This window comes from Ovis canadensis, chromosome X (assembly GCF_042477335.2).
Source record: "Ovis canadensis isolate MfBH-ARS-UI-01 breed Bighorn chromosome X, ARS-UI_OviCan_v2, whole genome shotgun sequence".
Classification (NCBI taxonomy): domain Eukaryota; kingdom Metazoa; phylum Chordata; class Mammalia; order Artiodactyla; family Bovidae; genus Ovis; species Ovis canadensis.
In genome coordinates, this window is record NC_091727.1 from 92,777,156 (window position 1) to 92,798,901 (window position 21,746).

Genomic DNA, 21,746 nt, shown 5'->3' on the forward strand with positions numbered 1-21,746 from the left:
TTGCTGAAACCTGGCTTGGAGAATTTTGAGCATTACTTTACTAGCATGTGAGATGAGTGCAATTGTGCAGTAGTTTGAACATTCTTTAGCGTTACCTTTCTTTGGGATTGGAATGAAAACTGACCTTTTCCAGTCCTGTGGCCACTGCTGAGTTTTCCAATTTGCTAACATATTGAGTGCAGCACTTTCACAGCATCATCTTTTAGAATTTTAACCTTTAAATTAAATATTTCTAATACTAATTCTTGTCTGCCTAGAGTGGTTTTATAAGACTTACAATTATTTTAACTTTATAACTCATCTCTACAATAATTTGTTCAAATTACCATTGTTTAAACTTTTGGGGAAAAGCAGCAATTCCACTCCTAGGTACAGAGCTCAGAGAAATGGGACCAGCTGTCTAAACAAAAGCTTGTACATGGATACTCATCAACATGTGATTCATAATAGCCAAAAAGTAGTAATAGTCCAAATTTCCATCAACTGATAAATGGATAAGCAAGTATGGTTTGTCCACAGTGGAGCATTATGATTATAAAAAGGAATGCAGTCCTGATTCATGCTACAATGTGGATGAACCTTGACAGCATGATGCTAAATGAAAGAATTCAGATACAAAAGATCACATGTCATATGATTCTATTTATGTGAAATGTCCAAAATAGGCAAATCTACACAGAGAGAAAGTAGATGAGTGGTTGCAGGTGTGAGAGGGAGGAGAGGGTATTGAGAATGGGCAGTGACTGTAATAGGTATGAAGTTTCTTTGGGGGTGATTAAAACATTCTAATATTGAAAACTGGTGATGGTTGTACAACTCTGTGAGTATGTTAAAAGCCACTGAAGATGTACACTTTAGAGGACTTAATTTTATGGTATATGAGTTATTTCTTTATAAAGTTGTTAAAAAATAATTAGCTTAAAAAAGACACCGTGGAAACTGATTTAGATAGTCACTTAATACCTGTTTCAAAAAAGTTCAGAATTTTTAGTTCCATTCTGCTAAAAAAAATCCAATCTATGACTCACTGTGAAAACAATTAATGAGGTGAAAGAATAAGCATTTTTCATCATTTTTCTATTATAGCAAATGACTATTTGAAAGGTTGATTAAATGTCAAAGGGGAACTGTATTTCTAGGAAAAAAAAAATTATGCTGCTTGAAATCCCAGACAATAAGTGTTGATTGTGCAAAGCAGATAAGCACAGATGGATAGGAAACAGTACCATTGCAGTGTCAACTCAATATTTGGAAATTTCTGTCTAGAATAGAGTGATTTATTTTCTCTTTTTCTTTTATTTATTCTTTTCCCCAAATAGAAACAACTAGGAGAGCCACTCAGTAAATTCTGTTGTGGATGAACTCATGAAGGCCACCATGGAATAGGGAATGCTGATGTAATGGCATACAGGTCCATAGGGCTGATGGTGGTGCAGGCTAGTGTCTGACTGGACAGTTCAACCAACATGTGAAAAAAAAATGTCACATCTATATTTCTTCCCAGGAGAACTTGCATTTCTTCAACTCTACTGAAGAATTCAGTGTATTGAAAACATCAAAAAGTTGACTGAGTACCTCAACAGAAATGCTAATGGCTCAAAAAGCCTTCTTCTTCTTCTTCTTTTTTTTTTTTTTTTTAGTTTTTTGAAGAATCTCAATACTGTTTTCCACAGTGGCTTCACCAGTTTATGTTCCCACCAACAATGTATGAGAATTCCCTTTTCTCCACATCCTCCCTAGCATTTGTTATTTGTGTGTTTTTTTTTTTTAAATCATAGCCAGGTGTGAGGTGCCATCTCATTGTGGTTTTGATTTGCATTTCACTGATGAGTAGTGAATATTCCTAAATATTCATTGGAAGGACTGATGTTGAAGCTGAAACTCCAATACTTTGTCCATCTGATGCAAAAATTGACTCATTGGAAAAGACCCTGATGCTGGAAAAGATTGAGTTAGGAGGAGAAGGGGACAACAGAGGATGAGATGGTTGGATGGCATCACCAACTCAATGGACATGAGTTTGAGTAAACTCCAGAAGTTGGTCATGTACAGGGAGGCCTGGCATGCTGCAGTCCATGGGGTCACAAAGAGTCAGACATGGCTGATCGACTGAACTGATGACTAGTGATATTGAGCATCTTTTCATGTGCCTGTGAGCCATCTGTGTATCTTCTTCGGAAAAGTATCCAGATCTACTACCCATTTTTTCATTTTTTTTTCCCCAATGTTGAATTATATGAGCTTCTTATGTATTTTTGATATTAACCCCTTATTGGCCATATCATTTTCAAATATTTTCTCCCATTCAGTAGGTTGCATTTGGTTTCCTTTGCTATGCAAAAGTTTTTAAGTTTAATTAGGTCTCATTTGTTTATTTTTGCTTTTATTTCCTTTGCTTTAGGAATCTGATCCCCGCCCCAAAAAAGAAATTGCTTTGATTTGCATTGGAGTGTTCTACCTGTGTTTTCTTCCAGGAGTTTTATTGTTTCTAGTCTTGCATTTAGGTCTAATATATTTTGAGTTTAGTTTTATATATATTAGACAATATTGCAATTTCATTCTTTTATATGTAGCTATCCAGTTTTCCCAGCACCAATTATTGAACAGACTATCTTTTCTCTATTGTATATTATTGACTCCTTTGTCTTATATTTGTTGACTATAAGTGCATAGGTTTTTTTTTCTGGGCTTTCTATCTTGTGACATTGCTCTATGTTTCTGTTTTTTTGTGTCAATACTATACTGCTTTGATTACTTTAGCTATGTAGTACAGTCTGGGTAGAAAATCAAAGCAGCCTAATACAGAGCCAGGCTGTAACTCAGTTCTATGAAAGGTGGTAGAGTTGAGGAAAATATAGAAGAAGAAAAGTCTGAAGTTGGCAAAGGATGGTCCATGAGGTTTAAGGAAAGAAGCCACCTCCATAACATAAAGTACAAAGTGAAGCAGCAAGTTTTGATGTAGAAGCTGCAGCAAGTTATGCTGAACATCTAGTTAATATAATTCATAAAGGTGGCTACACTAAACAACAGATTTTCAATGTAGGTGAATCACCCCTCTGTTGAAAGAAGGTGACATGTAGGACTTTCATAGTTGGAGAGTAGAAGTCAATGCCAGGTTTCAAAGATTCTAAGGACAGGGTGACTCTTAGGGACTAATGCAGCTGGTGACTTGAAGTTGAAGCTAATGTTCATTTACCATTCTGCAACTCCTAGAATCCTTAAGAATTATGCTAAATCATGGTCTATTAATGGAACAACAAAGCCTAGATGACAGCACTTCTGTTCAGAAGATGGTTTACTAAATATTTTAAGCCCACTCTGGAGACTTGATCCTCTGAAAATGAAAGATTAATTTCAAAATATTACTGCTCAGTGACAAAGCTCCTGGTCACCCAAAAACTCTGAGGGAGATGGGCAATGAGACTCATGTTGTTTTCAGGCCTGCTAACACAACATACTTTCTGCAGCCCATGGATCAAGGAGTAATTTCAACTTTCAAGTCTTATTTTTTAAGAAATACATTTCATAAGGCTATAGCTACCCATAGATAGTGATTTCTCTGATGGATCTGGGCAAAATAAATTAAAAAATCTTCTGGAAAAGATTTACCATTCTAGGTTCATTAAGGGCATTTGTAATTCATGGGAAGATGTCAAAATATCAACATTCACAGGAATTTGGAAGAAGTTGATTCTACCCCTCATGGATGACTTTGAGCAGTTGTGGTAGAAATAGTAAGTGAAGTGAAGTAAAGTGAAAGTTGCTCAGTTGTGTCTGACTCTTTGAGACCCCAATGACTATACAGTCCATGGAATTCTTCAGTTCAGAATACTGGAGTGGGTAGCCTTTCCCTTCTCCAGGGGATCTTCCCAACCCAGGGACTGAACCCAGGTCTCCCACATTGCAGGCAGATTCTTTACCAAAAGGGAAGCCCAAGAATCTTAGATTATGTTTAGCATTTTCAGCATAAAGTATTTTTAAATTAAGATATGTACATTGTTCTTTTAGACATAAGAATATTGTACACTTAGTAGACTACAGTATAAACATAATTTTTATATGCACTGAAAAACCAAAGAATTCATGTGACTTGCTTTATCACTATATTCACTTTATTGCAGTGGTCTTGAACCAAACCTACAATATCACCTAGGGCACCGTTCCTAAGGGATGCATGCATGGAGTGGGACCAGCACACTGCTGGACTCATAGCAAGGGCTTCATACATTCTGCTCTCTCAGACTCAGACACCCCTCTCCCACCCTTACTCTGGCTGGCTTCTCATTCTTCAGGTTGCAGTTTAAATCTACCTTTTCGCAGATGCCATCCCTCACTATCCTACCCAGGACAGTCTTTTCTTTCACAAAACTTACTGCAGGCCTGAATGAAATAATATCATTTGCAGCAACATGAGTGGACCTGAAGATGATCCTACAAAGTGAAATAAATCAGAGAAAGACTCATATCATAGGATATCACTTTTATGTAGAATCTAAAAAATAATACAAATGAACTTATTTTAAAAACAGACTCACAGACTTAGAGTAGAAATTTGTGTTTACCAAAGGGGTATGATAGACTGGGAGTTTGGGATTGGCATGTGCACACTGCTATATTTAAAGGACATAAGCAACAAGGACCTACTGTGAAAATTAAAAAATAAATAAATAAAAAAATTTACTGCAGGCATGTATTTGTGTATTTGTTGGTGCCTCTTCCTATTTTCTTTTGGAAGCTCCATTTTGGGAAGAGATCATATATTTTTCATTCCTCAGTGTAATCCCAGAGGCTTGCTTAATAGAATGAACAAGTGTATGAATATTAATTCCTTTTCCCTATACTAGAGGTTCTCAATTAGGATAGTTTTGGCCCCTAGGGAAGCGAAGTGGATACAGTTTTGGATATCACAGTGGAGGTGAGGTTGCTACTTAACATGTAGTGAGTAGAGTCCAGGGATGCTGCTAAACATCCTACAGTGTACAGCACTCCCCCACACACACACTCCACAATGAACAATTCCCCAATCCTAAAGTCAGTAGTGATGTAGTCGAGGACTTGTGCCCTATACCTAGTCATGTAAGAAATTTTGTTACCCTGAGTGGGTGTCAATATAATGGCTATACTATAAAAGTCCCTTCCATTTTAATAATACGGATGAATATCAGTAAAATGGTGAAAGTGGAGTCGCTCAGTCGTGTCCGACTCTTTGTGACCCATGGACTGTAGCCCACCAAGCTCTTCCATCCATGGGATTCTCCAGGCAAGAATACTGGACTGGGTTGCCATTTCCTTCTCCTGGGGATCTTCCTGACCCAGGGATCGAACCCAGGTCTCCCACATTGCAGGCAGATGCTTTAACCTCTACACCACCAGGGAAGCCCTTGTAAAATGGTGAAAGATGTCAATTAAGCTCATTTTTATCTCAAAGAATAAGCAGTAGATGGCACTAGAAGACATCATAATTTACTCTCAAAGTTCTTTGTATGGAGTCTTCTTTATTGTTTGCAGTTTATCATGGTCAATTTCATCCCCTTTCTACAGACAGTTATTTTTATACTAAAGTATGTTTATGAAAATAGCATAGCAGTGTTAGACAATCAGTCTGTGCTTGATGTGTGCAATGCCCTCCAGTGGGTATGGAGTTAAGTCCCTGATGGCTTTGGCCTCAGTAAGCTTACACTCCTTGACTAATTCCACATGAGTATCTTATTCTGGCAGTCTCAGAGCATCATTTGGAGTAGCTGATCATCAGGCAGGATTCCCTGGTCCTGAGAAGGTATGTCAGTACAGGAGCATGATACATGGTATTAGTATGTATGCATGAAGAGAGAATTCTGTGTGGCCTTTAACCATCTAGAGTTTATACCCACAGAATGGGAAACCCACATTCTTTCCATGTTGTAGTAAACAGTGGATCTGCATTTCAATTCAGTTAGAGCTCAAAGAATCACATGAAACATTTAAAATGTTGTGGATTTTTTTTTTCCTGTGGGAAATTTAGCAGACCGTTTCTACAACTTCCATTTGTCAGGCACTACTTGTCTACCAGGCCCTGTACTAAGAAGTGGGGAGAAGAAGATGAACAAAACACAGTCGTGCACAGGACAGAAGGGTGCTCAAGATGTTCCCTATCTCAGCATATGGCATCGACATTCATCCAGTTGGCCAGGTTACAAACGTTGGGATCTTTTTCTACTCCTTCCAGTAACCCCTGTATATATTCCATCAGCAAACTGTGTTGACTCCATCTCAGACATGTCAACTTCTTCCAAAGCCCCCTCTACCAAGCCATCCAAACCATCGTTAGCTCTCTCCTGGACTGTTACAATCACCTGATAACTAGTCACCCTCTGAATATTGACTTATGTATTAATACGTCAGGACACTGTGGCTCTTGTAAAACAAGTCAGGTTTGCCATTCCTCTATGGTCTTCCTAGCGATTCATTGGTTAGATAGTCTTACTAGAGGTGAGATGGTTGGATGTCATCACCTATTCAATGGACATGAGTTTGAGTAAGCTCTAGGAGTTGTTGATGTACAGGGAAGACTGGTGTGCTACAATCCATGGTATCACAAAGAATCGAACACAACTGAGCAGCTAAACTGAACTGACAGTCTTCCTGTTGCCAGTAGGATAAAATCTAAACTCATAAGGTCAAGCTTCAGCCAGTCTCTCTGGCCACCTCTCCTCCTACTTCTACTATCCTCTCTACTCAGTTGAGTTCAGTTCAGCCGCTCAGTCTTGTCCGACTCTTTGCGACCCCATGAATCACAGCACGCCAGGCCTCCCTGTCCATCACCAACTCCCGGAGTTCACTCAGATTCATGTCCATCGACTCAGTGATGCCATCCAGCCATTTGATGCTCTGCTGTCCCCTTCTCCTCCTGCCCCCAATCCCTCCCAGCATCAGAGTCTTTTCCAATGAGTCAACTCTTTGCATGAGGGGGCCAAAGTACTGAAGTTTCAGCTTTAACATCATTCCTTCCAAAGAAATCCCAGGGCTGATCTCCTTCAGAATGGACTGGTTGGATCTCCTTGCAGTCCAAGGGACTCTCAAGAATCTTCTCCAAAACCACAGTTCAAAAGCATCAACTCTTCACCGCTCAGCCTTCTTCACAGTCCAATTCTCACATCCATACATGACTACTGGAAAACCATAGCCTTGACTAGAGGAACCTTAGTCAGCAAAGTGATGTCTCTGCTTTTCAATATACTATCTAGGTTGGTCATAACTTTTCTTCCAAGGAGTAAGTGTCTTTTAATTTCATGGCTGCAATCACCATCTGCAGTGATTTTGGAGCCCCCCAAAAATAAAGTCTGACACTGTTTCCACTGTTTCCCCATCTATTTCCCATGAAGTGATGGGACTGGATGTCATGATCTTTGTTTTCTGAATGTTGAGCTTTAAGCCAACTTTTTCACTCTCCTCTTTCACTTTCATCAAGAGGCTATTCAGTTCCTCTTCACTTTCTGCCATAAGGGTGGTGTCATCTGCATATCTGAGGTTATTGATATTTCTCCCAGCAATCTTGATTCCAGCTTGTGTTTCTTCCAGTCCAGCATTTCTCATGATGTACTCTGCATAGAAGTTAAATAAGCAGGGTGACAATATATAGCCTTGACATACTCCTTTTCCTATTTGGAACCAGTCTGCTGTTCCATGTCCAGTTCTAACTGTTGCTTCCTGACCTGCATACAGGTTACTCAAGAGGCAAGTCAGGTGGTCTGGTATTTCCATCTCTTTCAGAATTTTCCACAGTTTATTGTGATCCACATAGTCAAAGGCTTTGGCATAGTCAATAAAACAGAAATAGATGTTTTTCTGGAACTCTCTTGCTTTTTCCATGATCCAGCAGATGTTGGCAATTTGATCTCTGGGTCCTCTGCCTTTTTTAAAACCAGCTTGAACATCTGGAAGTTCGCGGTTCACATATTGCTGAAGCCTGGCTCGGAGAATTTTGAGCATTACTTTACAAGCATGTAAGATGAGTGCAATTGTGTGGTAGTTTGAGCATTCTTTGGCATTGCCTTTGTTTGGGATTGGAATGAAAACTGACATTTTCCAGTCTTGTGGCCACTGGTGCGTTTTCCAAGTTTGCTGACATACTGAGTGCAGCACTTTCACAGCATCATCTTTCAGGATTTGAATTAGCTCAACTGGAATTCCATCACCTCCACTAGCTTTGTTCATAGTGATGCTTTCTAAGGCCCACCTAACTTCACATTCCAGGATGTCTAGCTCTAGATGAGTGATCACACCATCATGATTCTCTGGGTCACGAAGATCTTTTTTGTACAGTTCTTCTGTGTATTCTTGCCACCTCTTCTTAATATCTTCTGCTTCTGTTAGGTCCAGACCATTTCTGTCCTTTATTGAGCCCATCTTTGCATGAAATGTTGCCTTGGTATCTCTAATATTCTTGAAGAGATCTCTAGTCTTTCCCATTCTGTTGTTTTCCCCTATTTCTTTGCATTGATCCCTGAAGAAGGCTTTCTTATCTCTTCTTACTATTCTTTGGAACTCTGCATTCAGATGCTTATACCTTTCCTTTTCTCCTTTGCTTTTTACCTCTCTTCTTTTCACAGCTGTTTGTAAGGACTCCCCAGAGAGCCATTTTGCTTTTTTTGCATTTCTTTTCCATGGGGATGGTCTTGATCCCTGTCTCCTGTACAATGTCATGAACCTCATTCCATAGTTCATCAGGCACTCTATCTATCAGATCTAGGCCCTTAAATCTATTTCTCACTTCCACTGTATAATCATAAGGGATTTGATTTAAGTCATACCTGAATGGTCTAGCAGTTTTCCCTACTTTCTTCAATTTGAGTCTCATTTTGGTAATAAGGAGTTCATGATCTGAGCCACAGTAAGCTCCTGGTCTTGTTTTTGTTGACTGTATAGAGCTTCTCCATCTTTGGCTGCAAATAATATAATCAATCAGATTTCGGTGTTGACTATCTGGTGATGTCCATGTGTAGAGTCTTCTCTTGTGTTGTTGGAAAAGGGTGTTTGGTATGACCAGTGCATTTTCTTGCCAAAACTCTATTAGTCTTTTCCCTGCTTCATTCTGCATTCCAAGGCCAAATTTGCCTGTTACTCCAGGTGTTTCTTGACTTCCTACTTTTGCATTCCAGTCCCCTATAATGAAAAGGGCATCTTTTTGGGGTGTTAGTTCTAAAAGGTATTGTAAGTCAAAGTCAAGCTTCAGCCAGTCTCACTGGCCAGCTCTCCTCCTACTTCTATTATCCTCCCTACTAAAGCCCTGATATTCCAGTTTCATTACCACTGACCTCGTCTACTGATACTAATTTAACATACTTGAGAACAGTTCAGTAGATGCTGGTTTCACCCTCAAAAAGTTGAGTGTCTCTGGGGGAGATAGATCAGGTTAATGTTTCCATGAGATGTATTAAGTCAATATGTGTTTTCCCATGATACAGTGGAGACTTTCTGAAAAAAGAAAATTAAGCTCTATATTGGAAAATAAAAGAGTCTACAACAAAGTGGATTTGAGAATAGAAGGGAAAATTAACTTGGATATGAACAGAAATAAAAGAAAGGGTGACAAAATGCAGATTTTGTGGAGTTCCCTATAGCCGTGACCTAGAGATGTACAAAGATGAGGGTGGCATTTTTAAACATGCGTATGCCTGTGTCTTTCCAGCAAGATAAAAGAAAAATTATCTAAAATCTGTCTACCATGCACCTTATATTTGCCATCATTCTAGTTACTCTGCATAGTGATTCATTTAATTCTTTTGACACTAATATGGCATTGGTGGCATAATCCCTTTTGAAAACAGGAAGATAAGGCAAAAGGGGTTACATGCCCAAGGTTATGAATGTCAAAGCCAATATTTAAATCCAGATCTGTCTGCTTCTAAAATCTGTTTCTTTCCACAAAGACATACTCATCTCCCTATTATGTTGTTAAACTCTTGAAGAATAGAATTTTTCCCAGCAGCATCAGCAGTCACATGGTTGAATCTCACAGGTGACCAGGGAAATTGAAAGACATTTTAAAGACTTTGAGTATATGTTTGAAATAGGTCAGCTTTACTCAAAGAAGGTCTTTGTTTTGCCTCCATGACTCTTTGGAAAACCATTTTCGATCCAATACAAATGCATTTGATCTGTTAATACTGTTCCAAATGAATTGCTCATTTGCCTAAACATAAATTTTGTTTGGAAAACACTTGCCAGTGTAGAGACAGCTTCAGTATGAATTATGGCACTTTGAGTGTTCAAGTAAGATTGATCATGGCTGGACTTGGGATTCATGACATATTTTTCTGCAGAAGAGCTTTAGGAAGTTTACTTATGGCACTACTTGAAATCAGCTTGGTCCGTTGAGAATTTTAATTAAGTTCTGGGCAGCCACTGAGTAGACCATGTTCTGAGGCCATTTTTTTTTTCCAAGTAGCCATAGAAAGTTGGGCATGTTTATGTGAGTGCTGTTCATGCACATAAATTATAGCTGGCAGGAAGGTTCAGAGGGTAGAGAGCTCGCTCAGAGTTCACTGTGCAGAAACTTGAAGCCAATCAGAGATCTGTGTTTGCTTCTACTTCTTGTAAAATAATACTTGAATATTTTAAAAATGTGGTTCTGGAAGGCTATCTTCTCATTTACCATCAAATCTAGTCCAGGAATTAATTTTTCAGACCACCAGTGAGTGTTCCTCAAGCCCAAAGCTCACAACAATTGCCAAAGTTTCTTTTTTGGGTGGAATTTTGGTTTGCTATAAGTATATTTCTCCCTATGTGAAATCTTTCCTCTTTAAACTTTTCCTCTTTAAACTTTTTTTTTTCTTTGCTGTTCTCTGGATGTGGTAGACTAAGATGTAGTTGGTGACAAAGAGTGGCTGGTCTGAGGCCATGAGTTCAGTGTTTGTTATTCGTAGTCCTGACTTTCCTTATGACACTATGGATGAAACTGCTTATTTCTCCAGTCAAAACTTCAAAGTTTTCCGTATTAAACAAGACTGAAAACTGTGCTTCCCATATACTGTCTAAAAAGGCAGACTTTATGTTTGAGGAGAAGGTTGTGAAAATTAAGAATGAGTGTCTACTTTTAAAATTCTTTTCCTTGTTCCTTCTCCCAGAATCTGCACTGAGTGAAAGACAGTACCAGCCTTGCAGTCTCCCTGGCTTCAAAGCTCAGTCATCATTTGATTGTTCTTCCTCAAAACATTACCAGTTGCCAAGACCTGTATTGGGTCAGCCAAAAAGTTCATTTGAGTTTTTCCATACATCTTATAGAAAAATTTGAAAGAACTGTTTGGCCAGTTCAATAGTTATGTCTAAGATATTACTCAATGGCCCTTTTTTTTTCCCATTGTTATCACTCTCTTTCATCCAAAAATTAGGGTGATGGCCTACACTCATTCTTTCTCTCCCTAAAAACCTTTACACTTGTGTTCCCATTTAAACATCTCTCTGACCCTCGTCGTTTCTTGCCTAAACAATGAAAAGAGGCTCCTAGTTTGACTCTATGCTTGTCTCTATTTTGATGCTCTGTTTCCATGTCTGTCTCCCATTTTTAGATCATTAGCTACTTCACGATGATGCACTCTTCCTTAATGCTGTCTCTTTGGTTCTTATTACAGTGCCTGCCATTCAGTGTATATCATTAACATGTATTCAGCAATACATGTTAGTGAACACCTACTTTGTGCTAAGCACCAGGACAGGACTGCAGAAGTGAATAAAGTAGACGTGGCTCTGCCTTCATGACGCCTAAGACCTAGTGGAGAGAGAAAGACCAAGACCAAATAAGAAACAAACAAAAAATAAGCTTTAGTAAATGGCATGAGTTCATAAAAATCTAAGCGGTGAGTAGAGAATAACAAAGGCATTCCCATTTTGGGTAGGAGTCACAGAAGCCTGGAAAAGGTAGCAAGCCACATGGTGAAAGGGCAAAGAGAATGGCAAAGCAGCAGCATTTGCAGAGGTCCTGAGGGTGGTCCTGAGGTCTGATTGAGGAATAGAAAGGAGACCAGCATGGATAAAGCTGAATACCCCACCCAGGGTCAGGCAGATCAGGGCCATGTCATGAATTTTCATGTAAGGGCAAAGTGCTTTATAGATGAAGATAAGGGTATCAGATAAGCATTTGGGAAAGATCAGTCTTGCTGCTAAGAGGGGAGGCCAGAAAGGGGCCAGCAAGACCAGCGGGTGCTGTTGCAGGGATCCAGATAGCATGGATAAATTGTGTCTTGTCTGAATTTCTGAAGTTTCTTTCTATCTCTGTGTCATCCTAATTCACTTTCCACTCCAGGTTTATTTTTCTAGTGAAGCTTTAGTCACATTTTCTATTCTCTATTTTTCAATATATAAAAAAATTCAATTCAGACTCCTCTGAGTATGGAATTTAAGACTCCCTGTGACAGTCCTCTGTGTAGACTTCAATTTTCTTTGCTAGATAGATCTTATGCTCAAGCCAGACTCTGTTACTCATCACTACCCAAACGCTCCCCTTGCTTTTCCACCTGTTTTTCACTCAGTGATTCTGCTTGGTAGGCTTTCTTCCTCATTTCTTGCTATGAAGTATTTGTGCTTCTGGTTGGGAATGGCTTAGGCAGTTTTTCTGTGTTATCTCTGGGGGATTGGTGGCAGGACCACTGGGGACACCAAACTCCATAGACACTCAAGTCCCTTGTATCGAATTCCACAGATACTCATGTCTCTTGTATAAAATGGTCTAAGGTTTGCATATAACCTGTGCACATCCTCCTTTATACTGTAAATCATCTCTATATTCCTTACAATACTTAATACAATGTACCTATTATGCAAGTAGTTCTAAATACAAAGTAAATGCTATGTAAATAGTTGCTGAGGTGGCAGATTCAAGTTTTCCTTTTTGGAACTTTCTGGATTTTTTTTTTTTAAATTATAGGATAATTACTTTACAATATTGTGATGCTTTTGCCATGAATACTTTCTGGAATTAAAAAATATATATTTTTGACCCACAGTCAGTTGAATCTGCAGATGTGGAAACCTTAGATATGGAGGGCCAACTGTACTGACACATATATGAAGTTTTCTTATATCAATAACCAGAAGGAGCACCTCCCTCATTTGAACCCATACTTATAACATGTTTTTCTCTCTTTCTTACCTTGTTCTATGTTATCTTAGATTCCTCTGTGTCATTTCATTTCTTGAATTTGCTAGCACCTTGAACATTGCATGAGCTCAGTTTAATTTTTGTTTAAATAATTGCATTTCTGTGCATTGTATCTAACAAAATAGTGTGTGTGTTTCATGCCCCATAGGTTAGTAGTTATCATATAATTTCAAGTTTTTTTTTTTGGTATCCTGTCTTTTTCACTTAGTTTATTTAATACATTTCTTTTTTTGTTGCTTAAAAAAAATAAATTAGAGCTATTCCTTTTGAATCTTTATATCTTTGCAAAAGTCATCATTTGTACTGAGGTATATGTTAAAAATTGAACAGTTTTTTTTTTTTAAATTTTTATTTGTTGGTCAGGCCTAAAGTCATGTCCGACTCTTTGGGACCCCATGGATGGCAGCACACCAGGTCTTGCCCTCCACTATCTCCCAGAGTTTGCTCAAACTCATATCCATTGAGTCAATGATGCCATCCAACTATCTCATCTTCTATCACCCTCTTCTCCTCCTGCCCTCTTTTCTAATGAGTCGGCTCTTCATATCAGCTGGCCAGAGTACTGGAGCTTGAGCTTCAGCATCAGTCCTTCCAATGAACATGCTGTCCTGATTTCCTTTCAGATTGACTGGTTTGATCTCCTTACTGTCCAAGGGACTCTCAGGAGTCTTCCCCAGCACCACAGTTGCAAACATAAATTCTTCAGCACTCAGCCTTCCTATTGGTCCCATTCTCATATCTGTACATGACTACTCGAAAAAAACAGTAGACTTTATTTTCTATTGGAGTATAATCAATTAACAGTGTTGTGTTACTTTCAGGTGTGTAACAAAGTGATTCAGTTATATCATGTGTCTATTCTTTTTCAAATTCTTTCCCCAATTAGGTTGTTACAAAATATTGAGCAGAGTTACTTCTGCTCCTATAGTAGGTCCTTGGTGATTATCCATCTTAAATATAGTAGTGTGTACATGTCAATACCAAACTCTCTAAATATCCCTCCCCACAACCTATCTACCCTGGTAACCGTAAGTTCATTTTCTAAGTTTGTAAGTTTGTTTCTGTTTTGTCAAGAAGTTCATTTGTATCATTTTAGATTCTGCATATAGGCAATATCAAATATTTCTCTTTCTCTCTCTGACTAACTTCACTTTTAAGGTTATTTTTAAAAGGCAAATTTGCATTAGAGCCTTAGATACATATTTAGTTTAAATCTTGGAACATCTGGTTCTCAGATATAACAATCTCATGTGCATGTGTTTGCTTCAGAAACCCCCATTTCAGTAAGAATTGTAAGAGCTTGGCACTTACCTTGAAATCATAATCTTTAATTAAATATTGAGATTTCAGAAGTTAACATGTACGAGGGGATGGATAGCAAGAAAACAGAGTGGCTATAATAAGAAACTGTGCAAGGAAGGAAATTATGTTGGGGCTGGCATTCACTTAACCAGATGTGCTAGGAAAAAGCCAAGATCTCATTAAAATCTCAAATGTCAAAAGGAGATGATGGCTATCAATAGTAAGAGGTAGGTCATCCTGTGAGAGAGGAAGATATTTATTTGTCAGGTGGTTGAATGGTTCAGGAGAAAAGCTCTAATGTGACATTTCAAGATCTACAGTGTGACTGGTATTGTGGATGAAATGATAGCTTTGGCCTTAGACTTAGGCTCTACCATGTACATCTGTGATATGAAATAATTTTTTTCATGGCAAATAGATGAGGGAAACATGGAAACAGTGACATATTTTATTTTGTTGGGTTCCAAAATCAGAAGATGGTGACTTCAGCTGTGAAATTAAATGATGCTTACTCCTTGGAAGAAAAGGTATGACAAACCTAGACAGCCTATTAAAAAGCAGACACATTACTTTGCCAACAAAGGTCCATATAGTCAAAGCTATGGTTTTTCCAGTAGTCATGTACGGATGTGAGTGTTGGACCTCACATCCATAGTGATAGTAAAGAAGGCTGAGTACCAGAGAACTGATGCTTTTGAACTGTGGTGTTGGAGAAGAGTCTTGAGAGTCCTGTGAAGACTCAAGGAGATCAAACCAGTTTGACAGAAAGGAGATCAAACTAGTCAGTCCTAAATAAAATCAATCCTGAATATTCATTGGAAGGACTGATGCTGAAGCTCCAGTGTTTTCGCCACCTGATGCAAGAGCTGACTCATTGGAAAAGACCCTGATGCTGGGAAAGATTGAGGGCAGGATGAGAAGGGGACGACAGAGAATGAGATGGTTGGATGAAATCACTAACTCGATGGACATGAGTTTGAGCAAGCTCTGAGATATTGTGAAGGGCAGGGAAGCCTGGCATGGTGCAGTCCATGGGGTAGCAAAGAGTCGGACAAGACTTAGCGGCTGAACAACAACAGCCCATTGTCCCCATGTTTATGAACTGGATACAGCTTCACTGCTGAGATGGGAGTGTGGAGTAGGATCAAGGTTAATTGACAGGAAATCACGTCTCAAAATCACTCTCCACCCCTCCCCCTCCTTTAGTTTCCTGCACACACATTACTGCCTGGTGTGTGGTGTGCATTTGTTTATGTCAGTACATGCCTGCACGAGAATAAGCCCCATTAGAGCAGGGATGTGATTTGATTTACTCAGTGCCATGTTTCTGGCATCAAGACTAGTACCTAGCATATAGTCACTGCTCAGTAAACCCTATTTGAGACAATGAAGAGTGAAGGGATGCTACTGGGCACCAAAGCTTCTGCTACTGCTGCTGCTAAGTCACTTCAGTCATGTCTGACTCTGTGCAACCCCATAGACAGCAACCCACCAGGCTTCCCCATCCCTGGGATTCTACAGGCAAGGACACTGGAGTGGGTTGCCATTTCCTTCTCCAATGCATGAAAGTGAAAAGCGAAAGGGAAGTCACTCAGTTGTGTCCAATTCTTCGCGACCCCATGGACTGCAGGCCACCAGGCTCCTCCTTCCATGGGATTTTCCAGGCAAGAGTACTGGAGTGGGGTACCATCGCCTTCTCTGAGGCACCAAAGCTGCCAGAGGTCAATAACTAACTGTAGGAGCAGGCTAGAAGGTGGTGGCTTCTAATCTCATCTGCCTGTGGAAAGGTTTCTGGGGAGGGACAGCTTTCCAAGAAGAAATGAAAAAGGGCAGCTGAGGATAATGCATCTGAAGAAGGTGGCTGCATTGGGGAAGAAAATCAAGAACCTGAAAAAAAAGAACATTTGGAAAATCGTTTAATCTGAATATTCCAGGATCTGCCAGGCAATGACTAAAAAATAAGATCTGTTAGAAGTAGTGATGAGATTTGAAGGGAACTGAGTGGTATTAGGTTGAGAATCCAGCAATGTTCTAATCTCATTTAGCCCAGAACTTCTCCTCCTTGTGAGGTTACCGAGAGAGACCTGTGTGCAAACGGGAAACAGCAAATAGAAAACCAGAGTGCTGCTTGATGATTTCGTGACTACTGCTGGTGAAATCCACTCCTTAGAGACGTCTCTGGTCAGCTGTGCTGTGACTGAGGGCTGTACTCATGACCTAAGGAACCACCTCTGTGAGAGAGCAGCCAGCATAGGTTCTGGTTTCTTCAGAATGGTCAGCAAAGGAGGTCATCCCAGAGGTTGAATGGGACAGCTCAGTTAATTTGCCCCAGTGCCTCATTGATTTCCCGACAAAGTAAGAATAAAGTGTTTACATTTGTAAAGGAATAAATATTACTGATTTATTTTTTTTTGACCAATTCTCTCACCCATTTGAAGCTAAGCTCCAGGAACATCGGGAACCTCTTTTCTTCCCCACGCTCTGTCCTCACTGCCTAGGACACTATGACACATAGTGTGTGCTCCCTGAATAGAGGCCAAATGTCCCAGCAACTCTGCATTTTCCATCTCCCAAGGAGAGATGAGAGCCATCGGATTCTTTTGAAAAAAGAAGTTCCCAAGACACAGGTCTCGGCTGTGAAGGCTTGGCAAGTAAGATATCCTGTCTTGCTGTGCACAAGTCTCTGCTCAGACATCTTTCAAACCCATCAAATAAATGATGGCTGGTCTCTTTAAAAATTGCTTTCCTAGGGGCACCAGTAGGCCTATTTAAAATCAGCAAGCAGGTTCCTCGTGGTGGACAGGGTTAGTAGACAAGGCTTCTAGTATACTTAGATGCTGCAAACAGAGTGGTTATTATCATTGACACATTTTTTTGTTGGTGTACATGCAGTAACAGAAAGACTACAGATGTCTAGCGATTACATGCTCAGGGATTTGGGTTCCCAAAGGGATTTTTCCCTCATATTACTCCATTAGAAAAAAGAAACATATTCCTTGAACAAAGAATCCAGTGGGAGTCATGCATTAAATAGGCATAGGTTATGCATTTTTTGACATACAAATTTTTTTTTAGCCCAAAACTATTTTTACCTAAAAAGAGTATGGTTCTCATTTTCCTAATTCTTTATTTTTCTGATTCTGTGTATTAAAGGATTCTGGGGAGAATATTAAGCTTCCAGTAAAACCTGATTTAAAATGTCATTTGAGAATGGGAAGGCCCTGCTTACTGCATTATTAAATCTTTTCCTGCCTAATACTGGGAACCGACAGAAAAAATATTCTGTTTGTTCAGATTTAGAGAAAAGAAGTGGAATTCAAATACTTTCTGTTTAATATATTCTGAAGCTTCAAATTTTCTATATGTTATGTTTCCATGGTGAGGTCCATATGCTTAAAAACAAGAGGAGATGCAATCATAGAAGCTAATCTATACTCAGATGTTATCATTATCTTTCATTCTGTGCTGACTTATGATTTTGAAACATTCAGCTTATAAAGACAATGATTTTTTTCCTGAATTAATTTTCTCCCATGTTTGATTAGGAAGGGAAGCAGAACTTGCCACCCTAACATATGCTTCTTTGGCATAAAGATTGTTTTGAGCAGATTATATTTTAAGAACAAGCAGACTTAGGAAGTGCAGCAGTAAAGGAATCCACTTGCCAATGCAGGAGATGCAAGAGACATGGGTTCAATCCCTGGGTCAGGAAGATCCCCTGGAGAATGACATGGCAACCCACTCCAGTATTCTTGCTTGAGAAATCTCATGGACAGAGGAGCCTGGTGGGCTACAGTCCATAGAGTTGCAAAGAGTCAGACGTGACTGAAGTGACTGAGCATGTTAGCCTTCTGTAAGATACATTTACAAGGGAAATCTCTATTTGTAAGGGTGTCTCCCTCTCTGTACCAGGAAGAGAAGGATGACTGTAAATGTCCAGAAACACTTATTATCAATGGAGATGGCAAGTGACCTAAATCTGTGTAATAACCTTACCCTTGTTTATTGTGCTTTGCCTGATAACCTCTCTTAACTGACTCCCCCCACCCCCAACTTCTTCATTTGTCTTTAGCTGGAGATGATATTTAAGGGGGTGACTTTGGCCACTTCAGGAGTCACTTAGATTTCTTCAGTCTTTCCCTTGTGTATAGGAGGCATACATGCTGTTAACATTCTGTTGTTTTCCTCCTGTGATTGGGGTCTCAGCCAAGAACCTAGGAAGATAGTGGGAAAATTATTTTTCCTCTCCCACCATTCTTTGAATGATTTCAAAAACAGGTCTTAGAAAATTGATGTCTTTTTGTATTGTTGGTTGAATTTTCCCTAAGTTTAAATGACTTCTCTACAAGGATCTCTGTGTTTAATATGTAAGGATGGTATTATTGGTAACTTCTGCCTTAAATATGTAAACATGACCACAAGGAAGCTCCACATCCATACAGATTGCATCCTGTACCGTGCAGCATTCCCCCTCCCCCCAGGTTCCGGCTGCAATCACTGTGAGTCCCTTCAGCCACTTGGCACCTGTGAGCTTTAGTCTTGGAGGAAATGCAGTGATTTCCTTTGGACTGACCACATTTTTCTAAACTAAAATGGAAAACGCATGAATGTGTTAGGACAGTAGATTGTGGCCTGTCGGCCCCATTTGTTTCTGTCTTTCCCCATGTTGAGTAGGAATAACTCATGTTTGCAGGCCTACCTTAAACTCCTTAAAATTGGATTACAAGAGGCAGTCTCTGTTGACACAAAACAGGCTCATCTTGTAATGACCTGGTGTCTTAAAATATGTGCAGTGGTTGTGAACCTGAACTCTGGAAGCCCAGTGAAGAGGTTTGAAACTTGGCGCCAGAGTTTACTCATTGTGTTTAGTCTGGGTGAGCCATTTAATCTCTCTGTGCCTCAGTTGTTTTGTAATCTGTGAAATGAAGGCAATAAATGCAGTTAGCTTAAACAGTTGCTGTGAGGAGCAAATGCCTATGGAAAATGATCAGACAACGCCCAGCATGTAGTGAGTGGTAGTTAGGAATTCACTGTTTGTCTGAAGGTCCTAAGCTGAGTCTGGAGTGGGCTATGAGGATCAATGGGGGAAGGAGCCCAGTCTCCCAGGAGGAAGCTGGAATGGAGGGCCCTGGGCTTTGACCTTCCTGGGTGAGGTCCAAGAAGAAGGAGGTGGGTAAAGAAGGCAAAATAGGGGGAAATCAGTGAGGAAAGAGGACTCCCTGGGACCATGGATGATGTTCCATTTTGAGTACAAGGGCACCAGAAGGGAAAAAAGAGAAAAAATTGTTCATCCTTCTGTAGACACTGACTATGGTTAGGATATACTCACAGTTTTCTCAGTCTTGTGATAGACGACACTTCCAAATGTGAGGGGACCTCATGTGGTCAGGACACTGAAGACCTTGGTGTTACTTTTAAGGAGATGCATGCTGGTATAACTCACCTGAATACTGGAATATTAGAATAATCAGGATATTTTGACAATTTATGCAAACCTTGGAAAAGATATTTGAAATTGAGACTGTAGCACCAAACCTGGGCTATGGTTTTCTTATGTCCCTGTAAGGAGAGTTCAGCAGATACCTGGCCACACATCTGGTCCCACTGCTGTATGAGGGTCACTGTGGAGGTATGTGAAAGACCTCTGTCTTCTGCTGAGCTACTTGATATGTAGGCACAAAACAGTCACTCTTCTCTCACTCAGTTTCATCATGAGTGTAGGTCAAGCTTTATCACCCAGTGTACACCTTTGTGGAAGGTTTATTTAAGGCAGGTGAATTATTCTCTTCTAGTCAAGGTGAAATGCTTAGGTGATTTATTAGTGGAGTGTGAGGAAGTTGTCTCATTGGAAGAAAGATGGCAGATTTTTAATAGGGTGAAACCTGAGACAACAGTCTGGAAAACAGATTAATTGAAGAGTCTCCAGACTGCTTGATATGTTGCTCGTTAGTGCATGCTTGTTTCTTTTATTTCCCACATGGCCATGAGCTTTGGAATGCTTTATAGAATAATCAGACACAAAATAAGAGTTTAAAATTATGTCCATCTTTGTAAATGTCAAAATAGTACATTGAACATTTTGATTAATTAAAAAGTCTACATCTTCTAAATGAATATTAAAAGCTCTTTGAATAAAAAGACAGAGTTTCTGAGAGCCACAGACGTACGACACTTGGAGAAGAGCAGGAAGAGAAATCTAGTTGAGAATCATAACATGTTGGAGCCAGAAGGAGCATTGAAGACTCTACAGTCTAGACTTGTCAATTTATAGGTGAAGAAACTGGCACCTGGGCACCTGCATCATCATGATCATATTCAACACGGTACATTCCTGTTCTCACCTGGGACTAGACCCCAGGTCTTCTCTTTTTTCAGGTGACACATTCTTTCTAGTTCCCCATAACAGTCAGACCGTTAGTTGAGTGTATGTCTGTGCAAAGCAGGAAGAAGCTGCCATTTCCTGTTACTCTTGTAGAGTCACCTGTAGAGTTAAAATTGTCTTGAGGAATCTCACACAAGGTTTTAGAATAAAGATGGGACTTAATGGTTTTTCTGTGAGTCTCTTCAGAGTGGTGTCAAACCTAGAAGCTGGCTGTGCTTAGGGCATTTTTTACCTGCCTAGTCCTGATGCCAAGGATAGGGTTCGTGGTGATGCTCTTTGAAGCCATAGTCAAGGGAGTTAGGGGGATGGCAATGTTTGGCAGCTGTGGAAGCAAAACCTACTGCTCTGAAACAGACTTTAGGACATTGGCCACTGGAAAAATCTCAAGATTTTCCATTCTATGATTGTCAACCAAGGAATTTCTTTGGGGACTCTGTCCCAAAGGCCAACGGAGGCAGTGCTATGAGGTATTTGTAATTGTGAATATATTTCTCAGTACCACCAGAGAATGACCAGGCTTAGGATCCAGACTTCATCTGGAAAGAGCAAAACACATTTTGAAAAATGGAAACAAAAATTCTTAAGCTATGGCTGATGGATTCTGGGGGCAGAAATAGTACCAACAGGCCCTTAAGATGAATGCTGCAAAATCGTCCAACAGCTACTGGCATTCTCAACCCAGGGGTAGGAGAGACAGATGTAAAAATGAAGTCAGCATCCAGCATAGACCTTCCCCCAGGCTCTGTGACCTGGTTGAACTGCCTTTGGGAATCTTTCAGGAAAATTTTGGGTGGTTCCAATCTTGGAAAATATGGGCCTTTATTGTTGCTGTCGTTCAGTCTCTAAGTCACATCCAATTCTTTGTGACCCCATGGACTGCAGCACGCCAGGCTTCCCTGTCCTTCACTATCTCCCAGAGTTTGCTCA